Raw genomic sequence first — 14,644 nt, forward strand, 5'->3', positions numbered from 1 at the left:
CTTCAGAAAAGTCACTCATACTCACCTCTCAAAGCCTTAATGTCATCTTCGGTAAAACAGGGAAAATGGTACCACCTTCCTGATCGTCATGGGATAGAGTATGCTTGGCAAGCTAGACACTGATCATCAGTAATCTGCTAAGCCTTTCCTCGCCCGGGCTTCTCAAGCTTTCATGAGGAGTCAGGGCAGCTTCTTAAACTGATTCAGTAGATTGAGTTGGATCTGGGACTCTGCATTTCTCACTGCTCCCAGCTGAGCCTGATACTGCTGGTCCATGGAGATGGTTCCCTGTCAGTGGCTTTCTGACTCTGGTCTGATCAGAATCCCCTGGGGGGTGCTTGGTAAGAAGCAGAGGACAGACCCTGCTTTAGAGAACCTGGGCCTCGGTGTTCTGAGTCAACCCCCGGGATGTGGTATCCAACCAAGTTAGGACCAAGAGTCCAGGGTACAACCCAGCAATGACTGACAGTCCGTTGTAGTCCATGCCAACGGCAGCTTTACAGCCAGCCATCATGGCAGACTTGAAGACTTAATTCGCTGAGGTTGTTTCAGGAACTAATCCCTCAAAGGTTTTGAGGAGGGTGGGCTGGAGTGAGCAGGTGGGGGAAAATCCATGATATGCTGCTGAATCATCCAGAGATGAGTCTGTCGACTCTTCCACATGGCTGTGCTAGACCTCCCTCCCCCACTCCATGCAGGCTGATGCTGTGGCCCCTGCTCAAAGCCTCTCTAGGACTCGTGTGTCTCAGGGAATCCTACCTCATGTGTAAACCCCTTGATATTGGGAGGCAGAGTGGGAATGATGGATGGGACCATCAGCGCTCCAATCTCCCACCAGAGGCTAAAACCGGACCAAATGCCTTGGGGCAGTGAGTTGAAATCCTTGAGCTCCTGATGGAAGGGCAAGGACAACCTCAGGATGCCAGGGAAACTGGGCAGAGTTGAGGATACAAATCAGGGTCCCCAGTTTGTATCTAAAAGTCAGGAACCCCAGACCCGAGTCTCAGCTGGCCCCCCAACTAGCTGTGTGTCTCCGGGCAGGTCACAGAACAGAAGTATTACCACCTGGCAGGGCAGTGAAGGTCTAAGATGAGACAGTTAATGTCAGCCACTGTCCCAGCACCGAGACATAAGCGGTGCTCATGAGGGCTGTGTTAGCTTATAGGACTCAACCTCTCCTATCCTTTCTCCGCTCAGACCACGGAAGCAGGTGAGGTGCAGGCAAGCGGAGGCCCAGGCTGAGTGATGCAGGACCCCTGGCAGGGCTGTCCTGGAAGCCAGGGGCCTGGGAAGCAGGGTTCTGGCTGGAATCCTCAGAGCCCTACTTACTGACTGAGCGACTCTGGGACAAAGACCTATGGGCAGCTTTCCTTCTGGAAAGCAAAATCAAGACAGGAACACCTGGCAATAGGAATAATTCAGCCACTTCATCTACAAAGAAATGAGATTCAGGGAGCCTGTGGGGTAACTGGACCTGCCTGATGCCACAGTTCCTGCCCAGCTCACACCACCTCCTCTGTGTTCCCTCGCTCCTGAGTTCCTGGATCTGCATCCATCCTGTCCTATCTCCCCTTCTGCACTCGGCCTCACCTCTCCGCCTCAGCCCTTTCCCATTTTCCTTTCAGATTTCCTCCCTGTCCTACACCACCCCCCTTATACAGTGTCCTGACCCTGTGCTATGGTTTTGCAGCATTCCACACACTCCCCAAGCACCTCTCACTGGACCCTTCTCTCTCTTCTCTAAGCTCCTATTTTATCAAGCTTGGTGTGGGAATGGAGCACTGAACACTATTTCATACTAAGGAGTGAGTGGCTGATACCCTCCCCTCCTTCAGTTTTAGCATCCAGTAGGTGCTTTTCAGAAAGTGCAGAAGGAAAATCAGGAGCAGAGATTCTCAGAAAACACAAGTCTCCTCCCCAGGAGAGAAGGACAGGAGAGGAGGCTGTGACCATGGTTTTCCTTTCTCTGATTTATGACAGGAGATAGAATCTCATTAGCTTTGCTTTTTTTTCTTTCTTAGTCATTGTTGCCTTTCTTTTCCCTCCAGCTCTACTGAGGTGTTATTGGAAAATAAAAACTGTATATATGTAGGTTGTACAATGTGATTTTTAAAAGGTATACAATGTGATGATTTAATACACATATACATTGTGAAGTCAACACCACAATCAAGGTAATTAATATATCCATCACCACTCATAGTTGCATTTTTATTGTGTGAGTAGTGAGAACATTTAAGATCTACCTTCTTAGCAAATTTCAACTCCACAATACAGTATTATTAGCTACAATCACCATGGTGTACATTGGATCACCTTAGCCTTTTGTTAACTGCATTAAAAAAAGTTTACAAAATAGATAACTTTGTGTTCCTATTTAAAGAGTTTGCTGATGAATCTCATTAAATGTTTTCTCAGAGAACAAGTTGGTTGCTGTGTTTACAATGAAGCATGAGCATAATTAAATAACTACATTTATATTTTAATTAAAAAATGTTCAAGATCTGCTGGTTACACAAAATCCAAAGCTCTCATGGAAGACTCTGCTCCCCTGGTGTCTGCCCTGCTTTCCTATCCTCCAGGCTGGATTCATCTCCTAGAATGGGCGCTAATTCTGCTTTGAGATTTGGGCTCTCTTGGCTAACAGCAAAAGCAGAGAGATACTATATGCGTGCTAGGTCACTCAATCATGTCTGACTCTTTGCAATCCTATGGACTGTAACCTGCAAGACTCCTCTGTCCATGGGATTCTCCAGGCAAGAATACTGGAGTGGGTTGCCATGCCCTCCTTCAGGAGATCTTCCCAACCCAGGGATCGAACCCAGGTCTCCCATACTGCAGGCGGATTCTTTACTATCTGAGCCTTATTCTTACTGTCTGAGTCTGTTACGTCTCCTGCATTGGCAGGCAGGTTCTTAACCACTAGCTCCACCTGAGAAGCCCAAAGGAGACCATTCCTGGAGGTAAAAGGAAGTTGAAGGAAGACTTAGCATACTAGAGTAGTATGAGGAGAAGAGCTGAGTGAGCTTTAGGGCTGAGGGCAAATTGCTTGAGGAAATGGGGAATTTAAACTGTAGGGGGAAGGGATTGCATTTATTTTCTCTTGGTACAGTGATGCTGGGTGATGAATAACCACATGAATTTAACGGCACAAACATGCATCCAGTTAAGCTCACAGGTCTCTGAAGCTTTCATAGGCAGGGCTTGCTCCTAAGACTGAAGTCCAGCAGGGTCAGCTAGGCAGCTGCAGTGACATTGGCTGTGCTCGCTGCCACGTCTGGAGTTCACCTGGCTGCTGGCTAGTACACCATGACCTTGGTTCATTGACTAGACAGCTCAGCCCAACTCATCATGGGTCATCCTCTGGCAAGTCAGCCCCAGGTGACCTTGCATGGCCAGAGCAGGAGCAGGAGCAAAGTCCAATCACTCAGCCTCTGCCTGTGTCACAGTTGCTGCCATCTCAGAGGGCAAAGCAAGTCACAAGACCCAACCACGTGGGGGATTGGGCACTGCCAAGTTGCATCCCAAGAAGGATGATACAGAGGGGGGAAGAATTTCAGAGATTAATGCAATCACCTGCAAGATGCTCATAGGAAAGGAAGAGCCCCTAGCGCAGGTAGGGATGCTGGTCTTTAACACATGGGGAGCTTGTTGTTGTTCTTGTTCAGTTGTCTCCAACTTTTTGTGATCCCATGGACTGCAGCTCACCAGGCTTCCCTGTCCTTCACAATCTCCCAGAGCTTGCTCAAACTCATGTTCATTGAGTTGGTGATGCCATCCAACCACCTCATCCTCTGCCACCCCTTTCTCCTTTTGCCTTCAATCTTTCCCAGCATCAGGGTGTTTTCTAATGAGTCGGCACTTCACATCAGGTGGCTAGAGTATTGAAGTTTCAGCTTCAGCATCAGTCATTCCAATGAATACTCAGGGTTGGTTTCCTTTAGGATTGACTCTTTCCTTTAGGCTTGATCGCCTTGCTGTCCGAGGGACTCTCAAGAGTCTTCTCCAGCACCACAGTTTGAAAGCATCAATGGGGAGCTTGACTTCCTCCAAAATAGGCAAAGAGCTGGGAGTCAGAAACAGAAGGGCAGTGCCTGTGTTTTGCCCTGAGGGTCACTGAGGGCTCTTGTTCAGAGTTTACTGACCGTATATTGTCAGCTTTCTGTATCTGAGGAGTCCATGTTCTTAAATTCAGCCAATCTCAGATCAAAAAACATTTGGGGAAAAAAATTCCAAAAAGTTCCAAAAAGCAAAACTTGAATTCATTGCTGGCAACTATTTATATAACATATAAGAGGAGCTACCCCGCGCCTGAGGTCAGGGGTGGCGGCTGCGCTTTGCTGGAGCAGCCGTGAAGAGAGACCCCACATCCAAGGTAAGAGAAACCCAAGTAAGATGGTAAGCACTGAGAGAGGGGATCAGAGGGCAGACAGGCTGAAACTACAATCACAGACAACTGGCCAATCTGATCACATGGACCACAGCCTTGTCTAACTCAATGAAATTAAGCCATACCATATGGGGCCACCCAAGACGGACGGGTCATGGTGGAGAGGTCTGACAGAATGTGGTCCACTGGAGAAGAGAATGGCAAACCACTTCAGTGTTCTTGCCTTGAGAACCCCATGAACAGTATGAAAAGGCAAAAACATAGGACACTGAAAGATGAACTCCCCAGGTCGGTAGGTGCCCAATACTGGAGATCAGTGGAGAAATAACTCCAGAAAGAATGAAGGGATAGAACCAAAGCAAAAACAACACCCAGTCGTGAATGGGACTGGTGATAGAAGCAAGGTTCAATGCTGTAAAGAGCAATATTGCATAGGAACCTGGAATGTTAGGTCCATGAATCAAGGCAAATTGGAAGTGGTCAAACAGGAGATGGCAAGAGTGAATATCGACATTCTAGGAATCAGTGAACTAAGATGGACTGGAATGGGTGAATTTAACTCAGATGACCATTATATCTACTACTGTGGGCAGGAATCCCTTAGAAGAAATGAAGTAGCCATCATAGTCAACAAAAGAGTACAAAATGCAGTACTTGGATGTAATCTCAAAAACGACAGAATGATCTCTGTTCGTTTCCAAGGCAGGCCATTCAATATCACAGTAATCCGAGTCTGTGCCTCGAGTAGTAATGCTGAAGAAGCTGAAGTTGAACAGTTCTTTGAAGACCTACAAGATCTTCTAGAACTAACACCCCAAAAAGATGTCCTTTTCATTATAGGGGACTGGAATGCAAAAGTAGGAAGTCAAGAAACACCTGGAGTAACAGGCAAATTTGGCCTTGGAGTGCAGAATGAAGCAGGACAAAGGCTAATAGAGTTCTGCCAAGAGAATGCACTGGTCATAGCAAGCACCCTCTTCCAACAACACAAGAGAATACTCTGCACATGGACATCACCAGATGGTCGACACCGAAATCAGATTGATTATATTCTTTGCAGCCAAAGATGGAGAAGCTCTATACAGTCAGCAAAAACAAGACTGGGAGCCGACTGTGGCTTGGATCATGAACTCCTTATTTCCGAATTCAGACTGAAATTGAAGAAAGTGAGAAAACCACTAGACCATTCGGGTATGACCTAAATCAAATCCCTTAGGATTATACAGTGGAAGTGAGAAATAGATTTAAGGGATTAGATCTGATAGACAGAGTGCCTGATGAACTATGGACGGAGGTTTGTGACATTGTACAGGAGACAGGAATTAAGACCATCCCCAAGAAAGAGAAATGCAAAAAAGCAAAATGGCTGTCTGAGGAGGCCTTACAAATAGCTGTGAAAAGACAGGAAGTGAAAAGCAAAGGACAAAAGGAAAGATATACTCATTTGAATGCAGAATTCCAAAGAATAGCAAGGAGAGATAAGAAAGCCTTCCTCAGCTATCAATGCAAAGAAATAGAGGAAAACAATAGAATGGGAAAGACTAGAGATCTCTTCAAGAAAATTAGAGATACCAAGGGGACATTTCATGCAAAGATGGGCTCGATAAAGGACAGAAATGGTATAGACCTAACAGAAGCAGAAGACCTTAAGAAGAGGTGGCAAGAATACACAGAAGAACGGTACAAAAAAGATCTTCATGACCCAGATAATCACGACGGTGTGATCACTCACCTAGAGCCAGACAGCCTGGAATGTGAAGTCAAGTGAGCCTTAGGAAGCATCACTATGAACAAAGCTGGTGGAGGTGATGGAATTCCAGTTGAGCTGTTTCAAATCCTGAAAGATGATGCTGTGAAAGTGCTGCACTCAATATGCCAGCAAATCTGGAAAACTCAGCAGTGGCCACAGGACTGGAAAAGGTCAGTTTTCATTCCAATCCCAAAGAAAGGCAATGCCAAAGAATGCTCAAACTACCGCACAATTGCACTCATCTCACACGCTAGTAAAGTGATGCTTAAAATTCTCCAAGCCAGGCTTCAGCAATATGTGAACCGTGAACTTCCAGATGTTCAAGCTGGTTTTAGAAAAGGCAGAGGAACCAGAGATCAAATTGCCGATATCCGCTGGATCATCGAAAAAGCAAGAGAGTTCCAAAAAAACATCTATTTCTGCTTTATTGACTATGCCAAAGACTTTGACTGTGTGGATCACCATAAACTGTGGAAAATTCTAAAAGAGATGGGAATACCAGACCACTTGACCTGCCTCTTGAGAAACCTGTATGCAGGTCAGGAAGCAACAGTTAGAACTGGACATGGAACAACAGACTGGTTCCAAATGGGAAAAGGAGTATGTCAAAGCTGTATATTGTCACCCTGCTTATTTAACTTCTATGCAGAGTACATCATGAGAAACGCTGGGCTGCAGGAAGCACAAGCGGAAATCAAGATTGCCGGAAGAAATATCAATAACCTCAGATATGCAGATGACACTACCCTTATGGCAGAAAGTGAAGAAGAACTAAAGAGCCTCTTGATGAAAGTGAAAGAGGAGAGTTAAAGAGTTGGCTTAAAGCTCAACGTTCAGAAAACTAAGATCATGGCATCCAGTCCAATCACTTCATGGAAAATAGATGGGGAAACAGTGGAAACAGTGGCTGACTTTATTTTTCTGGGCTCCAAAATCACTACAGATGGTGACTGCAGCCATCAAATTAAAAGATGCTTGCTCCTTGGAAGGAAAGTTATGACCAACCTAGACAGCACATTAAGAAGCAGAGACATTACTTTGCCAACAAAAGTCCAACCAGTCAAGGCTATGGTTTTTCCAATGGTCATGTATGGATGTGAGAGCTGGACTATAAAGAAAGCTGAGTACTAAAGAATTGATACTTTTGAACTGTGTTGTTGGAGAAGACTCTCGAGAGTCCCTTAGACTGCAAGGAGATCCAATCAGTCCATCCTAAAAGAGATCAATCCTGGGTGTTCATTGGAAGGACTGATGTTGAAGCTGAAACTCCAATACTTTGGCCACCTGATGCAAAGAAGTGACTCATTGGAAAAGACCCTGATGCTGGGAAAGATTGAGGGCAGGAGGAGAAGGGGACGACAGAGGATGTGATGGTTAGATGGCATCACTGACTCGATGAACATAGGTTTGGGTGGACTCCAGGAATTGGTGATGGACAGGGAGGCCTGGCATGCTGCAGTTCATGGGATCGCAAAGAGTGGGACACAACTGAGTGACTGAACTGCATTAGCATTTGCATTGTATTAGGTATTAAAAGTTGAAAAGTCTTGGACGGGTGTACCCAAGTTACATGTAAATTCTACACCACTTTATAAAAAGGATTTGAACATCCAAAGGTTTTGGTATCAGTGGGGGTCCTGACACTAGTCCCTTGCAGATACCAAGAGACAGCTGTAGCTTTTTCCTCTTCTGTATGTAAGAAAGTGATTCCTTCATTTTGCAGACCTGCCATAGGCCAGGTATTATGCCAGGTGACCCAAGGACACAGAGACCCTGTGGTCAAAAACTTCACAGTCTAGGGTAGTGTTTCTCAGCCATGGCTACACATCACCTAGGAACTATAAAATGTGCCAATGCCAAGGTCCAAACTTAGAGATCCTATTTGATTCATCTTTCAGGAGAAAGTGCTGGGTGGGGGATTTTTAAAGTTACCAGGTAGTTCTAAGGTGTAGCCAGGGCTGCGGGAGGGACACAGTGATACAGACCCAGCAAGGCTAGTGCTGGGCAGGACAGGGTGAGGCTGTGCAGGAGCACCAGGGCAGTGAGGCTTGGGGAGGAGGAGGAGGGAGGGCTTCCTCGATCCCACAGCATGAGTGGGGTCAATGGAGCGTTGGGAAGGGCAACAGAGTGTTCCAGAAGGCCAGTGAGAAAGCTCCAATGGTCTCAGGACAGCTGGCTGTGAAGTGGAAAACTCACTCTTCTCAGTGGCCTTGGGATGGACAGTTGGGAGTCAGAAACCTCACCTGGAGCTTTAGGGTCTTTAGTAAAGGCACACCAGCAGAATGAATTTGTCTTCTCATCGTATTCACCGTGTCTTCTATTTCCTGTATCTGAATGCTTGACTTCTGCACACTCCAGGCCACCGTCAACTTTCCCTAAGTATCCCTGTGCTGGGATCCAGATGACCAGGGACAGTCCTGTGCCCCAGAAACTCCTGAAATTATTCAGACTAGCCAGTCCTAAGCCTGCTTGCCCTGCCTCTCCTGTTCCTTCTCACAGAAACCACCAGAGAGGCTCTTGATCACATTTTCTCCCTTCTCCCTGTGTCTCACGACTGACCCTGGTGCTTCCCCAGGGTGACCCCCAATGGTATGATGTGTCCCCTCCTCTTAGGAACTGTGAATGACAGGCTTATCTTTTCAATGGCAGTTGTCTCTTAATCTGTTGGCCTTACTATACCTCAAGTTTTCTATTAATAGACAATATTTCAGAGCATGCACTCACTGGACTCATTTTGAAGAATTGCCTCTCCATCTGTTGCTAACATATTTGTTGATAATTGTGATGAGTGCTCCCCAAAATGGCAGTAGCCAGCAGCAGCAACACCCCCATCTCCCTCATCAGAACACTGTGTGTGCCCTGCCATCTCCATCTTGGCAGGAAGAGAGTCCAGGAAATGAACAGAAGGCGTGTGTTGATGCTAAAGCCTGAGATGCAGGAATTGGAACAGCTGAGATGGAAGTGGGGAGAACCACTGGGGCAAATTGAGGGGCAGAGGTATTTCTGCTAAGTCTGGGGAGCCAAGAGTTAGTGTCATTATTCTAGATAGGGTTCCAAGAGTTTAAGGGTAAAGCTTAGGAATGCGGTTTAAAGCTATTCTGGGATCCTTCAGAGGGCTGTATTGAGATTCTTTCTGAAGGCTGCTGGCAGTGGAAGTGTCTAGTGCAATGTGATGTCTTGAAGTCCTAAAGATCATGTGTAAGGAATCTCTCATGAGAGATTAATAGCCTCCTGTAAATAAATAGCCCCCCAATAAATAGCCTCCTGTATTAGTTTGCCAGGGGTGTTGGAACAAAGTACCTCAAATTGAGAGGCATAATAATAAATAGCCTCCTGTATTAGTTTGCCAGGGGTGTTGGAACAAAGTACCTCAAATTGAGAGGCAATAAACAGCAGAGATGTATTTTCTCACAGTCTTGGAGACTGAAATCCAAGGTCAAGATGTCTGCAGGACATCTCTGTGCTCCCTCTGAAAGCAACAGGGAAGGGTAGGTGTCAGTTCTCTCCTCCAGCTTCTGGTTTGATGACATACGTACTTCCTTGACTTGAGACAGTGTAACTCCAGCCTTCAAATGGCTTTCTCCCTTGGCTTACTTTCTGCTTCCAAACCTTGTGCTGTGCTTAGTTGCTCAGTCATGTCCAACTCTTTGTGACCTTGTGGACTGTAGCCTGCCAGGCACCTCTGTCCATGGAGATTCTCCAGGCAAGAATACTGGAGTAAGTTGCCATGCCCTCCTCCAGGGGATCTTCCCAACCCAGAGATCGAACCCAGGTCTCTCGCATTGCCGGTGGATTCTTTACCATCTGAGCCACCAGGGAAGCCCCATTCCAAATCTTGCCAGAGGTGCATTTGAACAGTATGCATTTGAATGGCAGAATCTAAATCTTGCCCAGAACCCTAGCTGCAAGAGAGTCAAGACATGTGGGTTTTTTTTTTTGTTTGTTTGTTTGTTTTTCTCTCTTTCTGGTCCTTATAATACAGGGGACAGGAAAGAAAGGAATGGAAAAGGATACTAAGTGTCAAAAGATAATCTCTGTCCCAGTGCCCCTCAGAGTCATTGCAAAGAGCGGATCATGGCTGAGAAAGTGTTATAAAAGCCTCTCTACATCTGACTCATTGTGATTTGTATGACTGTGTAAAATCACGTGCCAATATACAGATATGGAAGGGGAGTGCATTGGTCAGGTAGCCTTGGCTATGCTAGTAACTAATTAACCAAAATATAGTGATTTGACATTAAAAAACACAGAAGTAGAGAAAGGGGAAAGAAACAGAATTGTCGAGCTCATTCAAAAGCCTTGAGTGAGGTGATGTTTAAGCAGGATCAACTCAAATAGGATGTGAAGGCTGGGCAGATTTTATGAAATCACAGAATATCTGGGGGAAGGTATTGAAACTCATCTCAGCTGAGTTGTTCAGTTGCTTAGTTGTGTCTTACTCTTTATGACCCCATGGACTGCAGCTGGGAATTCCCCCAAATCTCAGTCTAGGAGCTTAGGAAATCCCAGGCCTGTTGCATTTCTTGTTCCCAGTTTTTTGTTCTCTTCTGCCTCAGGAGATCTGGGAACACACAGATTGTTTCGAAAGCCCTGCCTTCCCACCCTATGACCGACAAATGGAAGGAAGTCAAAGCAAATAAAGCAGAAGAAAATCAGAGGGTCATTTCATTCTACATCAGGCAAAGGCCTGCCCTCACACAGTCAGTCTTCCTGCTGCAGTAAAGCCAAATGAAGCCTGAATAAGCTGGTACCCTAGAATTTGATTTGACTTCTTTCTCTCCCTCCCTCTCTCCCTTCCTTTCTTTTTCTTTCCTTCCTTCCTTCTTTTTTTGTCTCTCTTTCTTTCACTGTCCTGAAGTAAGATCTCCATGAAGAGAAGTGGGAGGAAGGAAAAGTGTTCAGGATGCATGATCCTAAGGGGAGGATCAGCATCCAGGGTGATGAATCACACCAGCATCTTGGAAATACAGATTATTATTAGCTTTATTAGCAGTGAGCCCTGGGGCCCTGCCATGGGTAGAGCAGCTAGATCCACAGCCTGGGTTCTCATCCTCTTGGGCATTCTTGGGCATCCTTGGGCATCCAGCTGCATCTTTTCAGCAGCACCGCTCTGACCTCTGGCTTAGGCACGTTGTACACCCTGTAAACCAGCTAAGATGGAGACAGATGTTCATAGGAGACTTGGCTCTGAATTTCAGGGAAACAAGGCAAAAAATGATGTGGTAGAAGATCATATCTTATGCAGGGACTTCTTGCCATCCTAACTTCTGGTCTAGTGCCCTCTGATGGCTACTACCTGAAGTCCAATCTTGGCTTCTGAGGACAGATCTAAAGAGAACTGACTCTGCTCTGAACAAAGCCTGCCGTTGGGTTGACTATCCCCTGCCAAGCAGAATCTCATCTTCTCCCAGGTTGTGGCCTTGTTGGTCCCAGTGAGATCACGCCACTGCCCTCCTTCATTTGGTAAATATCCACACAGAGTTAAGGGTATTTCATTTCAGGGGCTGAGAGGGGTGAAGGGAAGGGAGTATGATGGAGTAGGAACAGACACTTGTGCAATGTGGTTGCAGGAGAAGCAAGTGAAAATACAGCAAAATTCAGGATGCTTTGGATGCTTTCTCCTGGAATAGGTAAGGAAAATGCAGGAATCAGTCTTCAAAGTAGGAGTCACTGCTACTGGTAATGCTGAGTTGATTCTGTGCATTAATAATTATACCCCAATGGAGAGACTGTGGATGGGACTTTAGCCTTGTATAATCTCCATCATCCCATCCCCCAGTTCCATGGCACAGATAACTGACACATCCTTAGTGTGTGCAGTTTCAAGTGCCCTTCCCCCAAATGCACAGATTGTTGTTGTTGTTCAGTCACTAAGTTGTGTCCTACTCTTTGCGACCCCATAATCTGTAGCATACCAGGCTTCCCTGTCCTTCACTCTCTCCCGGAGTTTGCTCAAATTCATGTCTATTGAGTCAGTAATGCTATCTAACCATCTCATCCTCTGCTTCCCCCTTATCCTCTTGCCTTCAATCTTTCCCAGCATCAGTCTTTTCCAGTGAGTTGGCTCTTCGAAGCAGGTGACCAAAGTATTGGACCTTCAGCTTCAGCATCAGTCCTTCCCATGAGTATTCAAGGTTGATTTCCTTTAGGATTGACTGGTTTGATCTCCTTACTGTCCAAGGGGCTCTCAAGAGTCTTCTCCAGCATCACAGTTTGAAAGCATCAGTCTTTGACACTCAGCCTTCTTTATGGTCCATTTCTCACTTCTGTACACTTTTCATGCACATGCCGAGCCTGCCATGGGCCCCAGGGAGTACAGAATCGCAGAGATGGTGGCTGGGTCTCATCATCTGAGATCTGGTTGAAAAACTGATGCTGCTGTAGTCTTAAAAGTAAAAAATGGAATGTTGTCAACTCCTGTAAATATCATGATAGCTCTAATAAGTAAAGAATAGAGAAAGGTAATAGAATTTGCTTACCATATTTCTTTCATTCCATCTTTTATTTGGTCAGTAAGTCAGCCAGTCAACAAACACTTGTTAAGTACATTTTCCAGGGCAGGCCAGCGCTAACATACAGGGGACATAGAAATGAACAAGTGAGGATACTGGTCTCAAGGAGACGGACACAGCAGATACAGCATAGTGGATGCTAGGATGGAAATGAAAATGGAGAGGAGTTGGGGGGTCCAGGAGAGAGACCTACACCAGTCAGTCCGCCATGGATAAATGTCCATGGAATTAAATTGATGTGTTGAAGCCTTAACTCCCAACACGATGGCTTTTGGAGCTGAAGCCTTTAGAAGGTAATTGGGTTTGGAAGAAGTCAAAGGATTGGAGCCCCCACAATGGGATTTGTGCCCCATAATGGGATGAAGGGATCGGAGCTCTCTCTCTCCTGACAATGTGAGGATACAGCAAGAAACCTGCCATGTAATCTAGGAAGAAACTAAGAACCCTACTATGCTGGCACTCTGGTCTTGGACTTCCAGGCTCCAAGACTGAGGAATAAACGTTGACGTTTACACCACCCAGTCTATGGTAATCTGTTTTAGCAGAGCAAATCAACTGAGACACACCCCCCTCATGGTGGTGAGTTTCCTATTAGTGGAAGCAAGCAAGCAAAGGCTGGATGTCCATCCATCAGCAATACAACTCTTGGGCCAGGTTTTGAAGAATGAATGGAAATCTTCCAGGCAGAGGGAAAAGCTTTCCAAATGGTGTCAAAGTCTTGGAGGTGTGATGAATTTCCCTGTGTTCAGAGAAAGGAGGGAGCAGGGCTGGAGTACAGGATGCATAAACAGGGGTGAGAGGGCAATTATTGATGATTCTCATTCAAACTTGTACTGATGGATCTCACACCATATCCTGGGCTCATTCTCTCACTGATTTCTGAATGTTTTTAATTTACGGAAAGCAAATAGCCAAAAACTCAGTTCATATTTGCACATTTTGTAGTAAATTTCCTTTCTCCTGAGAAGGAACTCAGAGGAGACCTCATATGGCACTAATTTTCACTTTCCCACATCTTGACTAAACCGGTAAAGGAGGCACACCAGGAAGTTACAGCTCATCAGCTAGCACGGTGTGGAAATCAAAAGTGGAGTTCTGCTGTCTGGCGCTCCTGCTGGAGGTGAATTCCTGGGCAGACAGGTCTGCTTCAGAGGTGCCCCAGTGCCTCCACCCCGGAGGGCCAGGAGGAAACAAGGGCTGGGTGACTCCACTCTGAAGAGGGCAACAGGGGGCAGATGGAAACGCCCACCCAGAAGAGACTGGAGACAAAACACAGCCCCCTACGTTTCAGCTGCTGACCGCGGATGGGTCGCTAGTCTCTAAAACTTCAGGCTTGAGGAGGGGAAGGGCAGGACTTCCCTGGCAGTCCAGTGATTAGGACCTCACCTTCAAATTCAGGAGGTGCAAATTCAATCCCTGGTCAGGGAGTTAGGATCCCACATGCCTCATGGACAAAAAACCAAAACCTAAAACAGAAGTGACATCATAACAAATTCAAGAAAGACTTTAAAAATGATCCACATCCAAAAAATCTTTTTATAAAAGGGGGGTGGGTAGCCATACCCCACCCCCAACAAAAGTTCTTCGAGGACCAACATGAACTTCAGCACCAATTCTGTATCATTTGTGCAACCTTAAACAAATAGCAGCTTACATAGATGGGGGATGCATTTTTTCCCCTCTTTATCAGTTTCCCTGCTTTGAGTCTTGCCCCAGTAATCCACACACAAGCCAAAGTGATACAGGTGAGTGGGACTGTGTCTCTCTTTCTCAAAACCCTCATGCTTGGGGTAAAAGCCACCTGGTCCCTTTCACCCTTCTCTTTCTGGCCTCCTTCCTGGCCTTTTGCAAGGTCCTTGTGCTGCCAGCTCCCTCAGCCCTCCTCCCCCACCAGAAGTCCACTGGCTTGCTGCCTCTCTTCTTCAGGTCTTTGCTCAAAGGTCACATCCTCAGTCCTAAACACCCAGGTGAACGCTTACAATTACCCTACCA

The 14,644-nt window shown here is 46.1% G+C and overlaps 1 protein-coding gene across 6 annotated transcripts in view; it reads left to right on the forward strand.

Moving 5' to 3' along the window:
* STK32B (serine/threonine kinase 32B) overlaps positions 1 to 14,644 on the forward strand; it is a 375,768-nt gene that overhangs the window by 292,411 nt on the left and 68,713 nt on the right. The window lies entirely within an intron of this gene.

The sequence above is a fragment of the Giraffa tippelskirchi genome, chromosome 1 (assembly GCF_054371585.1).
Source record: "Giraffa tippelskirchi isolate mGirTip1 chromosome 1, T2T-mGirTip1v1.2.pri, whole genome shotgun sequence".
Lineage (NCBI taxonomy): Eukaryota > Metazoa > Chordata > Mammalia > Artiodactyla > Giraffidae > Giraffa > Giraffa tippelskirchi.